Below are 20,624 nucleotides of genomic sequence, written 5' to 3'. Positions count from 1 at the left end.
AGCCTAGGGCTCAGGGGTGATGCAAGACTCCCTTATATTAATGTAGACTCAGTGGGCCGAATTCAAATGCTGCATCATGGTACATATAACTTACATGTAGGTGTCCTTAGACTCTATGAACAAGAACGATAACGAAACGTCCATTTCACAGATGGACATAAGTGTGAGGTCTCGACTGCGCAGATAGCCTTTGGGAACATTGCTACAGCAAGCTTAGGACCTGATCCCAAGTCAATGGGAAGATTGGCAGGGTCTGGCTCAGGCCCTTATTTGTTAGAGGCAGAGGGATTTGGGCTGCCTGGTTGCAGAATGCAGGAGCTTTCCCTTCTAGATCACCAAGACACACACACAACTACACACCTGAGCCCGTGTGTTATCTCCAGGCTGCAGCAGGCCCACAATCCCCCCAAGACCATTGCCTCCTACTAAGCATATGTTCATTAGCCCAAAGGGAGGAGGTAGAGAGAGAGACCAGACAAGGCCCACACAACAAAGGATCTGCCACTTGCCATAGGAATGTTGCTCCCAGGCATTCCCCCCAACATGCATGCCATGGGCCCACAGAACGCCCCCCAAAGAGTGACGCTGGAAAAGGGCAGCACAGAGCCCTATAATCGCTTGCCCCAGCCAGAGGAGAAAAGCACAAGCTGGAATCTGGCAGAGAGAAAGGTGTGGGGGGGGGGAGGGGGGGGAGATGGGAAATGGAAGTTGGGTTAAACAAATAAACTGGGGAAACAGCAGTGAAACACCAGCCTGGCTCTGGCCTGATGGAGATAGGAGTGGAGGAAGTGCCCTGTGAGAAGGGTCCCCCGACCTCTCCCCACTGCTCAGGGAGCAGAGTCTGGAGTTCAACAGCCCCCAGGCCTCCCACACCTGCAAACCACTGAGGGGGCTGCTCCGAACCCAGCTCGGAGACAGGGCCCAGGCAATGGCCACCTCAGGAGGAACGCAGGCAACTAGCCAAGTTCCAGTAACCAAATGGGAAGCGAGAGAGGGCGGAAGATCAACAGCCCCCTCGGGATTGAGCCCTGTGGTTGTGACCCTTGACTGCAGGCACGAAGTTCCTCTTCGCAGGCCGAGACTTTGTCACTACAATGCCGGCTTTATTCCCCTGGGCCTGGGCCACATCCTCGAGCATAGAAAACCCATTCATTTTCGCGTCAGCCAGCACTTGTCCAAACTTCCTGCCCCGTGATTTCCCTGATGGTTTTATTGTCTGGCCCGGCTTGGGAGCTTTTAAGCCTATGTCTGCCCCCATTTCATAAGGCAGGCCATCCCCTTTCCCAAGCAAGGCCCGGGGTAAATAAATATTCAGAGTTGGAGGGGAACGAACTGGCTTTGAGGGGTGCTGCCTGGTAGTGGATGGACCCACAGGTCAGGCGAGGGATCATTCACTGGCACCAGCTAGAGCGCTGTCCTTCAGCTGGATGGGTAGCGATGCACGTTTCTGAAGCCAAAGGATCGCGGTTCTAATCCTGGCTCCCTGGCTGTACTGGAGAGTGACGTTCACCAAGCAACATGTGCCTCGCCTGTTGTCCGAAGCCCAGGGCTTTGTTACAAGGGCAGGAACTCCTGAGCACTGTTTTGCATTTCCCTCACTTAGTCAGATCACAACAGATCCAGGGCTTAGGGGACCTGGGGAAAGCACAGAACGAGAAAATGGGAAGGAGCGAGCTTCCACACCCAGTAGCCCTGAGAGAGTTAAAATAAGATGGTTGGTGTCCGGCTACCATGGCAATAAGCATATCACACAATGAAACGGTCTCCCTCTCCTCTGCAACAAGCTCATCTGTGTTTCACCTAGTAGGCCATCACCTGTCCTCCCTTCAGTGGCATCAGCGGAGCGGGCAGAATATGCAGCTGCAGCCTGTTGGAAAGGGCCCCGTGTGTTACTCTGTCGTGTTGCTAGAGCATGGAGAGCAAGGAGGGTTTTGCGGCGGCGGAGTGAAGAGGAGCAAGAAGTAGCCAGAGACATTCAGCGCTCAGGGCAAAGTGAGGACAGCGCATCATCATCCCCAGGGGGTCAGTCAGCACTTCGGCCGCGAGGGCGAGACTGCGGCTGTGCTTGGCAGGCAGTGGTGCAGGACCGGCCTTTCACAAAGAGACAAAAGGAGCAGAGAGGCTGGGGAACCTCAGCGCCGAGCTGAAGCCCAGGAGCGGGAAAGGAAGAAGCGTGGAGCGTTCAGCGCCGAATGAGATTGCTGCTGGTGGAGTTTTGATCTAAGCGACTGACTATGGAAAGTCTCAGCTCAGGCAGCTGGAATCCCTCCAGCCCTGTTCGTGTCTGGACCCTGCTGGGCGGGCAGCGCTGTCAGAGAGATTGGGGCAGCTCGGTGCAAGGCTTTTGTTAAATCCATTCTGCTTTTCAAAGAAGGGCTGTCTAGCCTCCTCCAAGGAGAGGCACGTCCAGGGAGCATTTCCTGCTGGAGCTCCGTGAATAGAGTCTGCTATTTTCATGGATCCACATGTTCCCTGCACTTCCTGTGTCCCAGATGCCACAGCACAAGCCTCCGTGCACGAGACCCTGGGAGTGAAATGGATTCTGTAGAGAAATCGGACTGGTCAGTCCTGTTGCACACTCCAAGCTAAATTGAAGTGTAAAGAAAAAAGAAATAGCCCCAGTGGTGGGGGGAATGCAGAGAGAGGCCTTACGACAAACTCATGCTGATGGGCTTTGTTTGGAAATCTATGTGCCTGTTTGTGGGTATGTTTCGGCTGGCCCCAGTGAGATCATTGCTGTGGAATTTGTCAGAAGGATGATCTAGCGCCAAGGGCTTGAATTAGGTTCGTTCTCTCACTTCCTGCTCTATGGGGGGCCCCCCCTAGGCAGGCCTGAATGAGCAAAAAGGAACAGCCAGAAACACATTTGCCGGTGGGGAAAAGTCATCCTTGTATCTGCCTCCACATCATGGGCAGCTTCAGGGAGCTTCTACCAGACTCCTCCTGAGGCATAGGGAGGGTGTGGCCACCGCTGCCTCTCCACACTGAACCTGCTTCTCCTTAGGACTGGTCTCTGGAAGGAGCAATCCTCAGCGGTCAGTGCCTGGGGGCAAGAGGCATAGGCCATCCTTAAGCTAAGCAGCAGCTGTCTCAGGTTGCCTTAGTTCAATCTTTGAGGGGGCCATTTAGGGATCTGGAGCAAAAATTGGGGATTGGTCCTGCTTTGAGCAGGGGGTGGGACTAGATGACCTCCTGAGGTCCCTGCCAACCCGGCTAGTCTATGATTCTAACTGCACTGGAAAGTACTTGGCTACCATTGTGAGTACAACCCCCCCTGTAGATTTCAGCCTCCACAGGTGCTGGCCTGCCTTGTAATCTTTTCCTAGGAGATTGGAGGACAGGACCTGGTGCACATTAACAACAGGGATGCACAGCATTAGCGGTTAACCAGAGAGATGCGAGGCTGTGCTGTTTCACAGCACTGCAGCAACGCACAAGGATTTTAGGACAGACATACAGGAGACTCTTGCGTCCAATAGGGAGCATTGTAGGCAATTACCAGAAATGGAAGTTGGCAGCTCTGCAGCAGCGGCTGCTAGGTCCGGGCTGGAAGTTTTTGGATCCCGATAGTGATTTTTTTTGGCTCTCAACCCATTTGGGACCTAAATAGAGTTAGCACCTAGAACTCTAGTAGCGAGCAGTTAGTTCAGTAACCTGCTGTGCCAGCCAGTGCTCCTCTCGCTGGACGTCACCTGCCGCTGTGCCGATTTATCAGCATCAGTGCGCTCAGCTGGCCTTTGAAGCGCACAGCGTGAGAAATCAGTCACCAGCAGGCTAGCAGACAGAGGACTTCTAAGTTAATTGAAGGCAGGACAAGATCAACGTTGAACAAGAAGAGTGACACCCTTGCTGCGTCGGTGAGAAGAGAAGCTTCTCTGGGGATAGCGCCCCCCTCCCACGCAAAGCTAACCTGGATAAACGCTGTGGCCATGAGTGCGCGTGTACACACACACGTACGTGTACACACACACACACACACCCATTGAACAGTAGAACTCTTGTAGGCACTCAGGGGGATTTCTGCAACAGAAGCACATGGTAATGGAGATTTCACCAGTAGTTTACATTGGCATCTGGATACTGTTCATCTGACACCCCTGGAAGGTCTGCTAACCCAGACTGGACTTGAACCAGTAACCTCATAGAGAGCTCTTCCCTGCATTTTATTACCACCAGTTCCCCATAGCCAACCCGTCCTCCACGTTTATGTTGTCAAATGGGCCACTCTCTCCCACACACAAGCTGTTTTTTTATGGAAATCAGAGTATTAGGTGGATTAAAGCAACCATGGCATGATTGAGCTTCTTTCTTTTTCTTTCAAGATTTCGGAGGAAGTTGCTCATATTCAGAGGGAGAAGGGGAAATGGGTGGGGTTTATTTTGCCAGAAGCTGCAGCGAGTTTCACCCCAGAGTCAGGAAGACGAGTGGACAAACCTAAAGTGACTCAGAATCCTCCTCGACAGGGTTTCCTCTTTGCTTTGTGTAGGTGTTGTGATCGGCAGCTTGGTCAGGGTTTGAAGGCAAGAGACCCAGCCATTAGAAAGGATGCTAGTCTAGCTCCAGAGTTTGGCTGGGGGTAGGGATGGAAAGATGAAGCATTGCGGGGCGGGGGGGAAGAAGAGAGAACAAACAAACCACAGAACAGGTGTTAGCATCCCAGGATGCTAGATAAGAGATCAATCTTTCATCTTTAAGCTTCTAAAGATAGAAGACCGGTGTTTTCAAACCTGTAGCAGTAGGAATCGCCACAGGCCAGGATTTATCTACATAATAATGCTCCACACTTACATTTCCAAAGCATCAGTGAGTTAGGGGCTAACCTTAGAAGGCAATTAATGTGTCCTCAATGCCCACTAAATAGAATGAGAATTGCAGAAGCTCATTGCCCCTCAGAACCAGCCCAGTAACCCTCACACTAACCCTGTGAGGTAGGTGGGAGAGTGTTTTCATCCCTATTTTACTCGCTGAGGTCAAGTGAAATGGTGAAAGCCACAGGGCAGGGCTTGGGTGTTCAGGGTGAAAGATTTGGCTTTAGGGTACAAGCAGTAGTGACCCTGTCCCCAGGTCAAATGCCCCTTTCTTAGTTGAACTCAGAGGATGCTCAAGTTGGATTGAGCTCCCTCTGCATTTTAGAGCCTCTCCAGTCAGGGGTTTCTGCTCAAGGGGAAAGCATCCCTTCCCATTTCAAGGTACCTGAGCATCTTTTGGCACTTGGCAGGATCTAACGCACACAGATGAGCGGCGCTAAAGAACCCAGTACTCTGAACTTGCTGGGTGGTTTTATGGGACTTAGATTCATTTGCATGCATGATCGTTGCTGATTTCAGACTACAAGACATTTTACAGGCCTCCAGCCTATTCTGCTGGCCCCTTTAGGATTTTAGGCCAGTTTCAGCTTCCTGCCTTTCCACCAGACCCTAACTCAATCTGCAGCAACAGGTTCAAGGAGTTTCTTGAAGCAGAGTATACATGATTCAGTGACCTTCATTCCAACAGTCTGGTTACCATTGGGATAAGGAGTCTCCTCTCTAGGCTATTGGCTCTAATCAAGCCCAGGTGGATAGTGATCAAAAGCGGCTGCTACCTGACATCAGTCTGGCTGACCTGTGTGAGATGAGAAGGCAGGTTTAGTCCAGATCCTAGGGGATGGGTATCCGCATGACAACACCACCATCACTACTGGTTCTACGGAGCTCTCAGAAGCCAGAGTAATTCAGGCTCTTCCTTCTGCTGTCACAGTTGGGCTTTAGCGGTGAAATAAGCGTTGGGCAGCGGACTAGAACTTAGATTAGGATTGACACCCGTGGCACACTCTGCAAGGGGCTGTGGAGGGGAGGGGGTTGTTTCTTGTATAACTGACATCTGATAAATGCTCAAGACCAGCAAACGCTTGCCCGTTAGCTGCAAGTGGAGCATTGCTCCGCTCCTCCTGTCCTGGCCAGAAAGAGAGGATAGAAGTTGCCAGGCCAGCTAGTGAGCAGAAGGAATTGCTACACAAACAGGCCACACCCACTCCACTCATTCACCCATATGCTGGAATCAAAGGCAAGCGTCTTCCCTCCTAGTCTCACAGACAATGGATTTTTTTCCCCCAGGTCAATAAATAGATACCTAAAAATAACTGTTAATCACTCCAGCCCTCACACCACTGTTCACAAGCTATGTGAGCTCTCTGCAATTTTCCTCTGAGAAAGCACTGCTGAGACCTTGAGGCATATTTAAAGAGCCCGCAGTCCCCAGCAAGAGGAGACCTTCTTGCCTCCAGAGATGTGAGTGTTTGCCATGTTTCTGGGTTTATGGTGTGTGCCTAGGTTCTGCATGGCTTAGATTTGGGATAGCAACCCCGGAGCTCTTGCTTCTTTCGCATGGGAGTGGCACTAGGTAGGTCTTAAGAAACAAGAAGATTGTGGGCAAGTTTTTAATCCTCTGAGAAGGAAGATTCTGGCCAGAGCATGGACTGAAGCCATGCGTGCCCCAGCAGCCTGGATATTGGTCTTGCCCCTCCCCTAGCTTGCAAATATGCCACATTTTTAGCTTGAGCAGCCCCCTTTGATCCAGTCACTATGGGCTCCTGCTGGTGCCATAGGGAAGTGTTTTGGAGTGGCCCATTGGGGGAGACCAACCACAAAACCAATTTTTGCTTGTGAGTTTAAAAAATAATAACCAGAATTTGAGTCCATGTTTCCAGAGGTGAGAGGCAGGTGGCGTGACACACTGCACACCAGCCATTCCCGTCCCCACAGCCCTCTAAAGTCTTGTTAGCCCTGTCTATTTGCTTATCTTATAGATGCAGTAGTTTGCAAAAAAACTATCCAGTCAAGTGCTGCTCAGCCTTCAGAGTGAGACATGCACTCACCCTTCAAAAGCAGGGAGGATCACGTGGCTTGGAGGAGGAAGCCTCCTGAGGTGTTGTTGGGTGATTAAGTTGCCACAGTCACAGCTGCACTAGACGCTTGGGCTGAGGGTCAAGCTGCTCTTCTTCCGTCTCCAACCCCTTTGACTGTGCCCCTAATGAGCCAGTTCTGTTAGGTGGGCAGGCATTTCATCTGAGCGCCTCCCAAGGGGCTTGTGTGCACAGGTAATCCACAAATTCATTGCTCCGGGCAAATACCGTGGTTAGGTTTTTAAGGAAGCTTGATAATTTTCTGACCGACACATCAGAGTATTCAGACTGATGCAAGGCCAGGACGACTCTTCTCCTTCCCCCACTCCCACCCTCCTGTGTCACCTTATGCAACTAGCTGGTTGCATTCTGAGGCCAGTGGGCTACCAGCCCTGGTGGAGCCAGGCTAGGATAAACCCTACGAAGCAAGTTCACGTATTTTATTGAATGGTGCAAAAGCCTTTCCATGCTTTGAATGCCAGGCTGAGTGTAAATGTGGGAGAAATGGGCAGTGAGTGTGTGCATGCATGCATGCCATGTGTGTTGTGTGGGTGTGTGTAAGAGTGAATGCATAAGAGGGCACGTGTTCAATGAGTGAGCGGGCATATGAGAAAATGTATACGTATGCAAGTGGTTGGCTGGTTCCTGGGGGAAGATGCCATTTTTAAACCACTGAAGATGCAGTTTTAATGTCAGCTGAATATTAAATAGCATGCCACAAGAAAAGAGTTTTCCATTATGCTCCATGTTTTCCCCACCCTAAACACACAAGCGTCTCTGCTCTGGAAGGAACCTGTTTATGTGCAAAGCATTGTGGGCATTTTCACACCAGCTGAATCTGCACAGAGGGTTGCTGCCGGGTTTCTTCACCTGTGGAAATATTTACTGGCAGCCCTGTGTTTTGGGGTTGGTTACCTAGATACAGTTTGACAAAGAAGTGGCGGCTAAACAGAACACCAGGCACAGCAAAAATGCTCGAACACATGAGAACCAGAGGAGGCAGAGGGATACATTTCACTAGCAATGAATCCCAGTAAGCAGTGATGCAATTAAGGGGAAAAAGGCACAAGTGTCCCAATACTTCTGTCTGATCAGTGCATCACATGAAAGGAAGAACAGGGAGCACACAGGTGGCAGATTCTTTGCTACTTGTCAAGAACGGTATTTTGCCCTTCTGTAGCATTTTGCATCCCAGATCTGACAACTCTACTGACACTAATTAGCCTTCACAACACCATGCTGGGAGATAATGAAGTACTATTATCCCCATTTTACAGATGAGGAAACAGATTATGGGCCTAATTCTTCAATACTTTTGTTATGTAGTACATCACGTGAGTAGCATCATTGACATCAAGGAGCCAATGTGTGTTCTAGTCAATGTGAGTATAGGCTGCAGAATTAGGCTGTTTGTGATCTGCTTAAGGTCGCACAGAGCTAAGACTAGATTCCAGTTCAATCCCTGTCAGGGCCAGGAACAGAGAGCTTAGGGGACCTGCCTTCAAACTATAGATAAAGATCCACCTCACCAATGAAGGTTTATGGCTGACTATGCTCTCTTATGTAGCATTGCCTCTCTATGTCCAGGGTAGGACGTTAAAATCATCCAAGAAGAGACTGCAGTCTTAGGACTAGTTCTTGGTTTTCCAAGAGGTCCAGTGTATGTGGAGAATGGATTTGGGGAGGGTTTCATCCTTTCCAAGTTAGCTTTCAGCCAGGCAAGATGTAGCCAATGAATGCATATAATTCTTTACCTGCATACCAACTCCAAGTACGCAGAGGTGGGCAAAATTCAGAACTAGAGCACTGATGCATTTTGCTTAAAAAAAACAAACAAACACCAAACCAAAATAAGGCCTGTTTTCCAGGCTAAAATTGAACTATTCTTTACAGGAGTTGTATCAGTGTGGAAATGTGCAAAATGTCAGGACTTTGCACATTGCAGTCAGGAAGTTACTGTGTTCACAAGATTTTCTACAACAGATGTGAAATTTCAAGGCAGGAAAACAGAAGACAAAAAACCTTTACAAAAGTGTTCCTAAAACAATATTAAAAGCCCTATGTCAGAGCTTATTCATGCCACATTCCCAGAGATTTTGGGCAATGTTTATCTCCACTGATGTGTGGAATCTAACTGGGGAAAGTGCCCTGGCTCGTGTGGCTGGAATGGAGGCAAGGGTAGTACCTCTTTCTAGCCTTTGAGACTCAATTTGTAGGCCACTCATTACTTCACCTATTACATTCAGGAGCTGGTAAATACAAAAACTAGACTCCCAGTTGAGGTTCATCTCCCCAGATTCCCACATGCTGCAATACGTGGCTACTGAGATTTGGGCCATGATCTTCAGCTGCCTTATGGGATGTTCTGCCATGCTTGCTAACCCCTAGCATCCCATGAAGGAGCAATTGTATAGAGCTCTGTTTATTATCCATCCTCGGGGCGAGGGGGGTCCTCTAACACTTCGCACTTGAGTAATCAAAATACATAGGGTCCAAAGAATTAAGGAGAAAGCTTCCCATAAATCTGTTTTAATACACCTTTAGCCCTGACCTGCAGCACCTCTTTCTATTTCAGTACTAGGCCCTCCCCTGACCTCTTTCAATCCTAACCTGTACAAACAAAACCCTCCTGTATTTCAGATAAACTTCTCCAAGGCTTTAGTGATGCACCACTTCAACCCCGACTTGAAGCACACCCGATTATTGCAGTCCCATGCCTCCTACTAAGCTCTGCCAGCGCACCTCAGTCTCTTGTGGTTTCAGTCCTGGATCTCACCCAATAGCTCTTTCCTTCCAACTCTCTCTCTCTCAATCATGGGAGGGGAAAAGGAGTCATGTGGCTTTTCAGTGAATGACTAATAGCAACATCTGACTTTCCCCTAACTGAAGAGCTCAGTGCACAGATGGGTTTCGTGACTCAGAAGAAGGTGGATTTCTCAACTCTAAGGGTCCTAGGAATTCTTTGAAGAGAAGAGGCCCCAGCTCTGCCTTTAATTTAATTAATATTTAAAGATTGAATAATCCAACTATGTGTGTTCAAAGCCTATGCGCCCTTTGATTGAGCCGATAACTGTTACTTTGATGGGCACATCCAAAATGCCTCTAGATAGATAGATGGGAAAGGCAGAGTGCTCACCATCCTGAGGAGGACTTGCAACTTTCTCTTAAACTGTTTCAGCCACCTGAACTGCAGGAGGTCAGACTAGGTGACCACATTGATCCCCTCTAGCTTTAAGCTAGAAGAACTTGTTAAATCTACTTCTTGTGAAGTGGGGTTGGGGGTGGGGGTAGGGAAGGGAAGGGATGATTACACTCTTGAATGTACAGGTAAATTGTGAATTAGGATTACCATATGATTTTACGCACACGTCTAGGAAGTGGAAATGCATCCCTGGCTAAGGAGTTAGAATCAGGGAATGGATATGCGGTTTAGGAAGAAGAAAGGTTGCCAGGACCCTCTTCCCCTGACCAAGAGTGACTAGTGATTTTTGGTTGCCCAACTGGAGATCCCTTTTAAAGAAGCTCAAATTTCAGAGGGCAGGTGCTCAGCACTGGCTGAAATCCAGGGGTCTCAGTTTGGGCACTCAAAAAAAAAAATCCAAAAAACCCACTAGTCCTTTTTAGAAATCTTGGCCTTCATCCTTAGAACATAAAAACAGCCAGACTGGGTCAGACCATAGGTCCATCTAGCCCAGTATCCTGTCTTCTGACAGTGGCCAGTGCCAGGTGCCCCAGAGGGAATGAACAGAACAGGTAATCATCAAGTGATCCATCCCCAGTCGCTCATTTCCCGCTTCTGGCAAACAGAGGCTAGGGACACCATCTCTGCCCATCCTGGCTAATAGCCATTGATGGACCTAGCCTGCATGATACTTACAGTGGAATTGGAGGTCTCTTGGGAAAGTTGAAGCTAAAGATGGTGGATTTCACAGGGAGAGGTACATGGGCTAGGCCATGGGGACCTTGAACTCTCTGACAGTGATGGCTGGTTTGTGCCTCTATCCTTATTAGAGCAAGATGTGATTGTGGGTTTAGCAGCAAATTGGATTGGGTCACTCCTGATCTAAGCTTCTTGCTTTTAATCACCCCCATCCTGGCTGCCATTAAGGTTCCTCCCCCTTTGAAATTTCCTATATTCCCTGGGACACAAATCTGATTAAGTGCAGGCTGGGAAAATGTCTCATGGGACGGGATGCATGGTTCAAGCCCTATCTGCCACAGAGAACAGCTGTCTGAGGGATTTTCCTCTGCAGCGGGTTCTGGAGGGCTTTTAACCCATTCATTTCTGGATAGTTTTGGAGGTGCCTCCATGCCCTCGCAGTGGCGTGTCATACCCAACCCAACAACACACGACAATGGCCTAGCTATGTGCGAGGTCAGTGCCTTGTTCTGATCTCATGGACGCTAGTGAGAGTCTGGAGTGACCCCAGAGAGGCCGTCAGGCCTATGGTTGGTACTGAGACCTGCAGATTTGGATTTATACTGAGTAATGACCCAATTGGAGTCCCCATCCAACTGTCCACTACCACCAAAGGAAGATCACTCTCACCCACAAGCCAAGGAAGTCTTGATGAAAAGGGAATAAATACAGTCCATGGATAAATACGGAGAGCCTTCATAAAGGACTCCCTCGCCCTCCAAAACTATAACCCCTTGTGCCCTCTACCACTCTTATATGCAGTACTGTTATATGCGCCTTCCTGAAACTCTCCATACAGAAAAAAGAAGGACTTGTGGCACCTTAGAGACTAACAAATTTATTAGAGCCTAAGCTTTCGTGAGCTACAGCTCACTTCATCGGATGCATACAGTTTCCACATGGCTGCTACTCTGAAACCTCTCCATATAGAGGCACTGGAATTGACATGCCGCAGTGGTTCGTGGCATCAGTTTTGCCATTTTTCGTCAATTTTGCCATGGCTTCAGTCATCAGTGTAAGAAAACTATATTGTTCCAGTGGGGGGGGGGGGCTCATCTTTTCCCCAATTAAAATACAACAGCCTATTACAGTAATGATCCAAAACAAAATAATCACCTTCTGCCTCTGCCCTTTTAGATTGTAACACACCGACCCTGCCTCAAACAGATTATGTGTCCGTGCAGTGCCTAGCACATACTGGATGCTACTGTAATAGACACACATAGCCGACTGGGGTTAATGACACCATTATCATAGTTTTTTCCTTTCCAAGAGTCGCCACCAGGACATTCGTTGGAGCTGCATGTAGGCAGGAGTGGTGTGTTAGGGTTCCCCTCCCTAAGCCCCATTTTCAACGTTAATTATTTCCAGGAACAGGAAATTGAATAAAAATTAGAGGTGAAGTTTTCGGTTCTCTTCTCCATTTGTTAATGAGGGTACTGTCCAGTCTAATTTTTAAGTGTTCCAAGTGTTGAGCTTCCATTAGGAGGCAGTTCCACGGCCTAAAGTTGCCCTAGATGTCAAACAGCTGTCTCGGACAGGGAGCAGGGCAGGTATTTCCGACGGATTGCCGTTTAGAAGGCCAGAAAGCAGCATGCAGGAGGTTTTGATTGCTTGGTCACTTAAGGTCCCCCCCCGGCCCACACTGGTGTGGTGGGGAAAAAAATGTTTCACCCCACATTACTAACAGGTGATTGACATATTGTACTCCCATATGGCCCACGAGGCCTATACTGACCAGGTTGCTATGGCTACCATTAGTAAATGCTGGGGCTGGTTTTTAGTTTTTGAAAAAAATTTCAAAATTGGGGGAATTGATTTTTTGGTAAAACAAAGGAAGGAGAGAGGGATTTTTTGTTCTTTTTAACCAGCTCCTTGAATTATGGTTGCACTGTTGTGGTAGGTGCCGTATGGAGGTAGACGTATGCCTTGCCCTAAAGAGCAGACAGTGTAAGAAGTCAGAGTTCCTCATTCACTATTCCAATGGGGCTGTACTTGCAGCAGGTCCCAGGCATGCATCGGGGAGGCAGAGCCAGGATGACAAGGGCTGTTTTATTCCACTTTTGCGGCTCCTCAAAATCAGCCCTGGTCAAGGGTTTAGCCCCTTTTGTAAGTTACAGCAGCCTCGTACCAAGCTGCTTGTGGATGAGTTGGGTCATTCCAGTAGCCAGGAAGAGCTAGAGCAGAGACACGTTCTAGGTACACGTCCTACTCGGGGGCACACTGGGTTGAGAGGGGTTCCCTGGTGAGCAGATCCACTGGATGTACTTTTCCATTGCACTGGCAGAGCAGCACAAAGGGGCTGTAAGGGGACCTCAGAATTGGGCCCAGCAAATCTGGAGTCAATGACCGTCTCATCAGTTGTCTCCTAAAGGTGTTTCACATGCAGTCAGCTGTGACTCGCTAGGCCTCTTCAGCTTCTCTTTCCTCAAGCAGTTGGGCTTCTTCCGAGGCCCGATCACTGCACGCTTGAGAAGGCTTTTGCCAGAATCAGGTCAGACTTTGGAGACGGAGTCTACAGCAAATAAAACCCTGTGCCACACGGGATCTTTCCCGAATGGCAGAGCTCCGCCATGGATTGCCAAGCTTGGGAAGGGGGTGCTCATGCTGCTAGTCTGCAGCGATGCTGAACATCCCACCGTTAGACAAGCATTTCCTTTCAAAAGAAACCTCCCCCCTGCCCATGGTGCCGAGTGGCAGGGGGAACGGGGACAGGGGTTGCTGGGGGGTGGGGAAGTGGATGCGAGCAGCAAGGATAGGGGTGGCAGGATGCAGATGTGACCACCTGCTCAGCAGCACAATAGGAAGTGAGGGCTAAAAGGATGGACCGTCTCTCCCCCCACACAAGCTACTCCGAGGGATCTTAGGAACAGACTCTTACACGCGCGTCACTCACATCTACATCAAACAAGGCAAGGCAAGTGGTGACAGCCTGCTGCATGCTTCACTTGTCCTGGGCTTAAAAAGTCCCTAGAGCGGTGACATCCTACAGAAGCCCTTCAGAGCTACAGACTCCTGTCTGAGGGGTGATTTGAATCCACATACCAGTATCTAAGCACTAGGCACTAGAGAAATGACACTGGGTGCATTTATGGCCCCACAAAAAAAATGCAAAGTTTAATTATCTCCAGCACCTTCCAGCCAAGGCTCTGAAAGTGCAGGGCATTCATCGGCTGAGTTTCATCCTCACCCGTCCAGTGTTATTAACCCCTCTTTGCAGATGGGGAAATGGAAACCCAGGTGGACTGGATCAATGACTTGATTGTGGCCACGCAACTGGTTTGTAGCAGACATGGAATGAAAACCCAGGAGTCCTGTCCTCCAGCTTGCCACAGGTGGGAATAGATGCCCGATCTGACACCAAGTCTATTGCTCTAAACACCAGATGGTATTTCTCCAACCTTGGTACTAACCTGGAGCGTACTTAGTCACCGCACACCTTGGGCCTGTTCACAAAGGGTTGTACTGAGGTGCAGGAAGCCATTAGCATTGGGATTGTGGTGAGGTAGAGGGGAATGGTACTAGGGTCCTTCTCTGCATCCAAATACACAAGCTTCTACCTAGTCATATCTGACTGCATGAGGTGTTGATGTAGTTGACTCAGGCGGCACCACCAGGATATTGCAATCTAGATGTTCTTCCCACATTTGATTTAAAACCAATCCCCCCACCCCCACCCCCAAAAAAAAAAAAACCACTCGCCACTTTCATCCACCCTTTTGAAATATTACAGAAGCCTCCAAACTCCACCTGGAAGCTGACAGCAGGCGGCCTCCAATGGCTTTTAGCTGCAGGATTTCCAAGTTCCCTTCCGGTGGCCTGGCCTACCTGGGGAAAACGAGCCCAAACCCTGCCTTGGAGCAACCCAAGCGTGCAGGATGCTGGCTGCGCAACCCAAGGAGACACCAGTACATGATACATAGCTCAGCTTGTTGGCTACCTACACTTGCATATGGTGGGGGAAGGGAGCTAGAACTGAAAAATCTGGTGATGGGCTGAAGTGTTTGAGTAAATGTTGGGTCTCAATGGGGGATGGGGGGAGAAATCAATCTTTCAAGGGAGCTTTTGAGACAGCAAACTAGGGAAAACCAAGAGGCAGAGGGAGCACGTAACCCAGAATGGTTTGTTTGCTGGCAGTACTTACATTTGCAGATGATCTGCCTTCCTAGCCCAGTTGCTCCACAGACTCCTGCAGGATGCTCTCCATCATGTGCTTTCGACACCACAGGGCCTTCGCCTTGTCACAGCTTCGTCATCTTGTCTTCAAGATGAGCTGTAATGGTATTTTACCCAAGATCAGAAATAAGGCTCATTCCTTTATCCTGCAGCAGACATGGAGACTCAAACACCCCAACCAGCACTGCTCTTGCCACTCTCTGTTGAGCAGATGGTGCGCTTCCCTAGAGGTGGCTGCATTTTAATGAAGAGCAAGAGCCATAACGGTTATGTGCCTCAGAAGAGTGTTAGGAGATTAATATTTGCAAAACATATGGAGATCCTCAGATGAGGAGAACAATAGTGCACAGCATTTTTAGTTATGTGAATCATGTTCTGTGGCTTTAAGAGTTACTTCACATGCTATTTTAAACAAGTTCTCCAATTATTTAAAAAACAAAAAACTCAGCTCTGGGTTTGAGCTGGAGAATACACCATAAAGAATACACCACGGGAGATCAGGAGGACTCCAAGAGATAGAATATGTGATTTAGTTAAAAAAAAAAAATGGAGAGCACAGCATCCATGTCTCTCTCTAACAAGCTGCAACAATCTGAGAACAGAGAGGCAGATATCTGTACATAACATCAGTGAAATATAGGGCTGGAAGGGACCTCGAGAGGTCAGCTGGTCCATACTCCCCTCCCCATTAAGGCAGGATTAAGTATACCTGGGAAGTTTAAAGAAAATTTGATCACTTCCTTTCTTAGTCAGCATGGAAGTGATCAGATGAGCGTGGAATTAGCATGACCTTCATTATAAGTAAATTATAACCTGGCCAAACTAAACATCACCCCATCCTATATTGGCCAGAATCATGAGTCATCTCTGAACAATGCAGGTCTATGCTGTGTTCAGATTGCTGGAGGAAGCACTTAAACCCAAGCTATAGCCAGCTCAGGCAATGGAAGGAAAATAAAGCAGGTCTAGAATCAGAAAATGCCAGGGCTACTAGCCAGGCAGTTCACATCCAATTACCTGGCTGCAGACCAGGTTGATTGCATCAAGTTTGCAGAGCTGTAATTATCTCTTTGCAAAATGAAGCTGAACCAAACAATTTCCGGGGCAGATCAAATTCTAGCAACAAACTAGCTAGATATGCTAAGGACTGCATTGCTTTGGGATATTGTAGTTGAGACAGCAATGACCCCTTCAGTGCTAGAGACCACAGGTGCAGGTACAACTGCACCAGCACAGTTCCCCCCCACCCCACCCTTGTGGGCCAACAGGAGCAGGTTCCTCAGATGGTGAAGGCACCTTGTGCTTTCCTGCCCTAGCTGCTAGCAAACCAGCCCTATAAGGGAAGGATCTGGGTAGCAGGTCAGCATGTGGCTTTTCCCCTTTAGCCAGGTCAGATGGGCCAAGGTCAGGTGCAGGAGAAACCTCTCCAAATTTGCAGGGCTGGGGATAGGGGCAACTAGTAGGCTGAAAGCAACCAGTTCCAAACCCCTCAAAGATTTATTCCTACCAGCTCTTTCCAGATAACGTTGGTCCCAGGGTCTGTCCCCATGAGAGAAAGCAGCTTGCTGTGGCCCTCCCCTTTTCTATGGTCCCTGGATTTCCGCCCTAATGGGGCCATTAGCTACAGCTGAGCCCAGCTTGCATTCCACTCCTCCCCCAGCAAGCTCTGCAGTGAGAGTAGACACCTGTGGTAGGTTTTTTTAATTCTTGCCCTGCCAAACACAAACTGGGGGTTTTATGCTCCCCTTTAGAGAGCTGGGGGAGGAGAGATTTTGTGAACAGATCCATCTCTTGGCTTCCCCTGCCCCATCTCCCCAGAACTGCTCTCAGCCTGGATGGAGACGCTCTTTAGGTCTGATCCCTGTGGAAATGCGGCCAGTTTTGACAGGTTCTCTGATCCCTTCCCTTTCCCCCTGGCCCTAGGCTGAATGAAACTCACAGCACTGCCCATCAGTTTCAAGTTCTGGCTGGATGTTATTATTTTATTTGGATTTATGGTTTCCTGTGGGACGGGGAGGAATGTAAAGCAGCAGCAGCATTCCTGCTTTGTCACTTGTCGAGAAGAAAAGGAAACAAAGGTACCATTAGCAGAAGCAAGACTGGATTGTGATAGATGTTTGCAGGCGGGCCAAGAAATGTTAGGAAAGAGCAGAGCTGCTCTGTGGCTTCAGACTGGGGATCTTCAACCTTGCAGCGCTGGGTGAAGGGCCCAGAGCCACAGCGAAACGTGTAATAATTGCAGTGCAGCCTCCCAACTCAGCCACATCACGCACGGCTCCACACACGCCTTTTCAGTCTCAAGTGACTTTTATTTTAGCGGAAAGAAAAATCACAAGAGCAAGAAGGCGAGAGAACGTAGCGTGCGTGGGTCCCTTCTGAAACAGGCTGCAGCAGCTCGAAGAACAAAATGGCCGCTGGCCTCACCAGATGAGGAAAGTTCTTAGAAAAGTAAAGATGCAGGATGTAGAAAACAAAGGCAACGTAGTCCGATAGCCTCGACGGCAGGGCATTTTATAGCCCCCTCCCCTTTGCTAATTAACTTTACTTATTGCAGGGGATCTGAGTTCTAATTACAGAAGAGCCGGGCATAGGGCACCAGACCAGGAATCTGGACCGTCTGAGTTCTGTTCCCAGGTTTGCCACTCACTTGCTGGGTGATCTTGAATGGATCACTTCCTCTGTCTGTGCCTCTATCTCCCACTGTGTCTATTTAGAATGTAAATTATTTGGGGGCAAGGACTAGGTATCTGCACAGCACCTGGCACAATGGGGCTCTGATCTCCTTTGAGCACTCGAGGCGCGACCAAATACAAATCACAACAATCATTTTCTTCTTTTGTTCCTCTTTAACTTTGGGAAACCAGCTTATTTTTTTTCCTGGGTGTGTCACATAGAGAGCTATATTATAAAACCTTAAATCACAGCTCAAACCAGTGTAGGGAAAACATAGCCCATGGCTTGATGAGTCATGCAAAGATATTAATAACCACACACAAAGAAGATAATTAACGCATAGGCAGTGCTCCTAATTAAATGCTTCATCCCCATTCATGGGAGCGCGGGTGTGAAATCCTTCTCTTCCGCTTGCCAGTTCTTATTATGGGAATCAGTAACATTTGACTAACCTGTAGCTCAGATGGGACTTCAAACTAGTGCCAGCTCATAAGGAAGAGCTGCCGTTTAATTACAGCTGGGTGGGAACAGGATCTTCCATTTTAAAGGGAATTCCACAGTTTTGAAATTTTTCCGTTTTTGAAACCAAATGAAAACAACACACATGCACAAAATGTGGACAGTTCCCATGAAATTCAATTGAAAAAACAATCATTTTGTGTGGATCAAAATGTTCCATATGGATAACACAAAAATCTTGTGCTCTGATTTTGACCTTTTAAAAACGTTATATTATATTATATAATATAAAGTTTAAAAAAGAAATTGTCATGCCATCAAAAGTCATTTCAAAAAGAAATTGTCCATTCCAAAGCAGTCGAAAAGGAACACTCCGTGCTGTTTGTTTTTTCCTAAACAATTTTTTTTTTTAAATTGTCCCATTTCCACAAAGCGTTTTGCTTTTGACGAGTCGACAGTTTCTGACGGCAAAACGTTCCATCGGAAAATTCCTGACCAGCTCTAGGTTGAGTAGAGAAGCTCATGAAATCAATGTTAACCCAGAGCAAGCTGCAATGCAGCGAGTGAGATGTTGGCAGTGCAAGGACTGCGTGGGCAAATGCAGCAGCCTCTGATGTGTAATCACTCTTGCTCAGCCTTGGGCAGGGGAACCTGTTTCATGGGGTGTGGGGGGAGGGCTAGAAGGAGGGCAGGGGGTTGTCAGGACACATCAGTTATTCGCAATGCTTTCCAAAAGGTGACATGGGCCCTTCTGTCTTGGTACCCCCATCTTTGCAGGAGCTGAGCCTGACACACGTTCATGAAGTTCTCCTCGCAACCGCTTGGGAAGCAGGGAAGAATTATTAGCCCCATTTTACAACTGGGGAGATTAGCATAGAGGGCCAGATTTGGAAAGGTATTTAGAGGCCCACTGAGACAGATAGGGGGCCTGGTGTTCAAAAGCACCTCAGGGCCTATCTCCCATCGAAATCAAAGGGAGTTAGGCACTTTTGAAAATCCCACTGGCAATCTATCTCCATCTTTAGATGCCCTAACTACTTTTAAGAGCCTGGCCTGGGGAGACTAAGGCTGAGATTTACAAATGGTTCTCAGGCTGTTAGGCCCCCAACTTCTATTGAATTCCAAGGGGATGTGGAAACCTGACGCCCTTAGCCCACCTTTGGAAATCCTAGCCTGAGCAGCTTGCCTGTAGCAGGGCCAGGAGTAGAACCCAGACTTCCAGCATCCCCGTGACTTAACCCCTATCCCATCTTTAACCACATCCTTCTCCTTTGCTTGGACAACACCAAAGGCCCTTGTCGGAATCTCTCATCTGAAGGACAGCACCTCCCGTCACCCTGTATCACAATGTCAGTAATGGGGTAATCATCAGTGGAAGCCATGACTCTTCAGCACTGGGGTGAGAATGCTACCAGTTAGGTTCTTCTATGCTCTTCTATGACCTATATTATATTGGGCTTTAATAAGTGCTGGATGCTGAAGAGGGGAATGTCTTTATTATTATTATTATTTATTATTATTTATGATTAATAAAAAAAATTAAATGAAAGAATCCAAAAATTGCTAGTAGGGTCCCGTCTCAAACCTATCCAACCCTGAAAGTCATGTGGAAAGCTTTAAATTCCAGACTTATCTTACCCATCTGTTGCAACACAAGTAATACACACTGTAGGAATATGTATCCTAGTTATGTTGATGACTGGCCCTCTGGAAGCATGTAGTAAGACAAGCCCAAGAGGCAAACACGTACTTCTTGGACATCACAAATCGATAAGCACTGAATGTATCTTGGCTTCTGTGTGTGTCCATCAGAGCCTTAGCCTGCAACGCGGCGCTGTGCGTTTAGAGTTTGAAAAGTAAAACAAACCGAATGGAACTGCTTTCAAAGTAGAACATGAAAACTTGCCCATATACCTCTACAAGCAACTCCCACCAGCTTTGGCTATAGTAATTCGTTACCAGGCCAGTCTGTGCCTGTGTTTATACTGTGAACACTTGGTGAAGGCTCTGGGCTCGGGTTGGGTATAAACGAAGGGAGAGAATGTAGCCCGACTGGCGGGGGTGGAAGTCAATGTCCTGAAAGGAAACCAGAACTCTCTCACAAAAACCAATCTAATTCAGTCACGAGTCAGTTCCTGGTTTTCCCTTGTGAATCAGATAAGAGTAAGAGTGGGAGGGGAAGAGAGAGAGAGGACACTGAGAACCCAGCCTCACTCCAACCCCCTCCTGGAGAAGACATTTGTTTCTCCTGGCAAGAGGAAGAAACCTTTCCAGGCGTCCTCTGAGAACGACTCAGTAATTGTAGTAAAGGGGCTGACTGTTTGTTTCTTGACATTTCTGAAGAAAAATAACTGTTATTTTAACACAAAGGAACCTTTTTTTTCTTTTTTGGCTTCAAGCACTCAGGTTGAGTCAGGTGCTTTGGGTTTAACAGTGTAGGTTGTTGTCATTGGGGAGCTGGTATCGAAAACATTAAAACATGTGTACGTGGTTGTGCGTGTTTGCATGAGAGCT

General features: G+C 48.2%; 1 protein-coding gene and 1 long non-coding RNA gene across 2 annotated transcripts in view; one reads left to right on the top strand and one right to left on the bottom strand.

Moving 5' to 3' along the window:
* Positions 1 to 20,624, top strand: part of ACAP3 (ArfGAP with coiled-coil, ankyrin repeat and PH domains 3) — a 159,529-nt gene that overhangs the window by 13,859 nt on the left and 125,046 nt on the right. The window lies entirely within an intron of this gene.
* Positions 956 to 16,554, bottom strand: LOC122463251. Its single transcript, XR_006286432.1, has 3 exons — positions 16,486 to 16,554; positions 14,947 to 15,075; positions 956 to 2,542 (listed from the first exon to the last, which is right to left on the bottom strand). It is a non-coding gene; the product is annotated as an uncharacterized LOC122463251 (long non-coding RNA).

The sequence above is a fragment of the Chelonia mydas genome, chromosome 18 (genome assembly GCF_015237465.2).
Source record: "Chelonia mydas isolate rCheMyd1 chromosome 18, rCheMyd1.pri.v2, whole genome shotgun sequence".
Taxonomy (NCBI): Eukaryota; Metazoa; Chordata; order Testudines; family Cheloniidae; genus Chelonia; species Chelonia mydas.
This window is presented reverse-complemented; position numbering and strand designations above follow the sequence as displayed.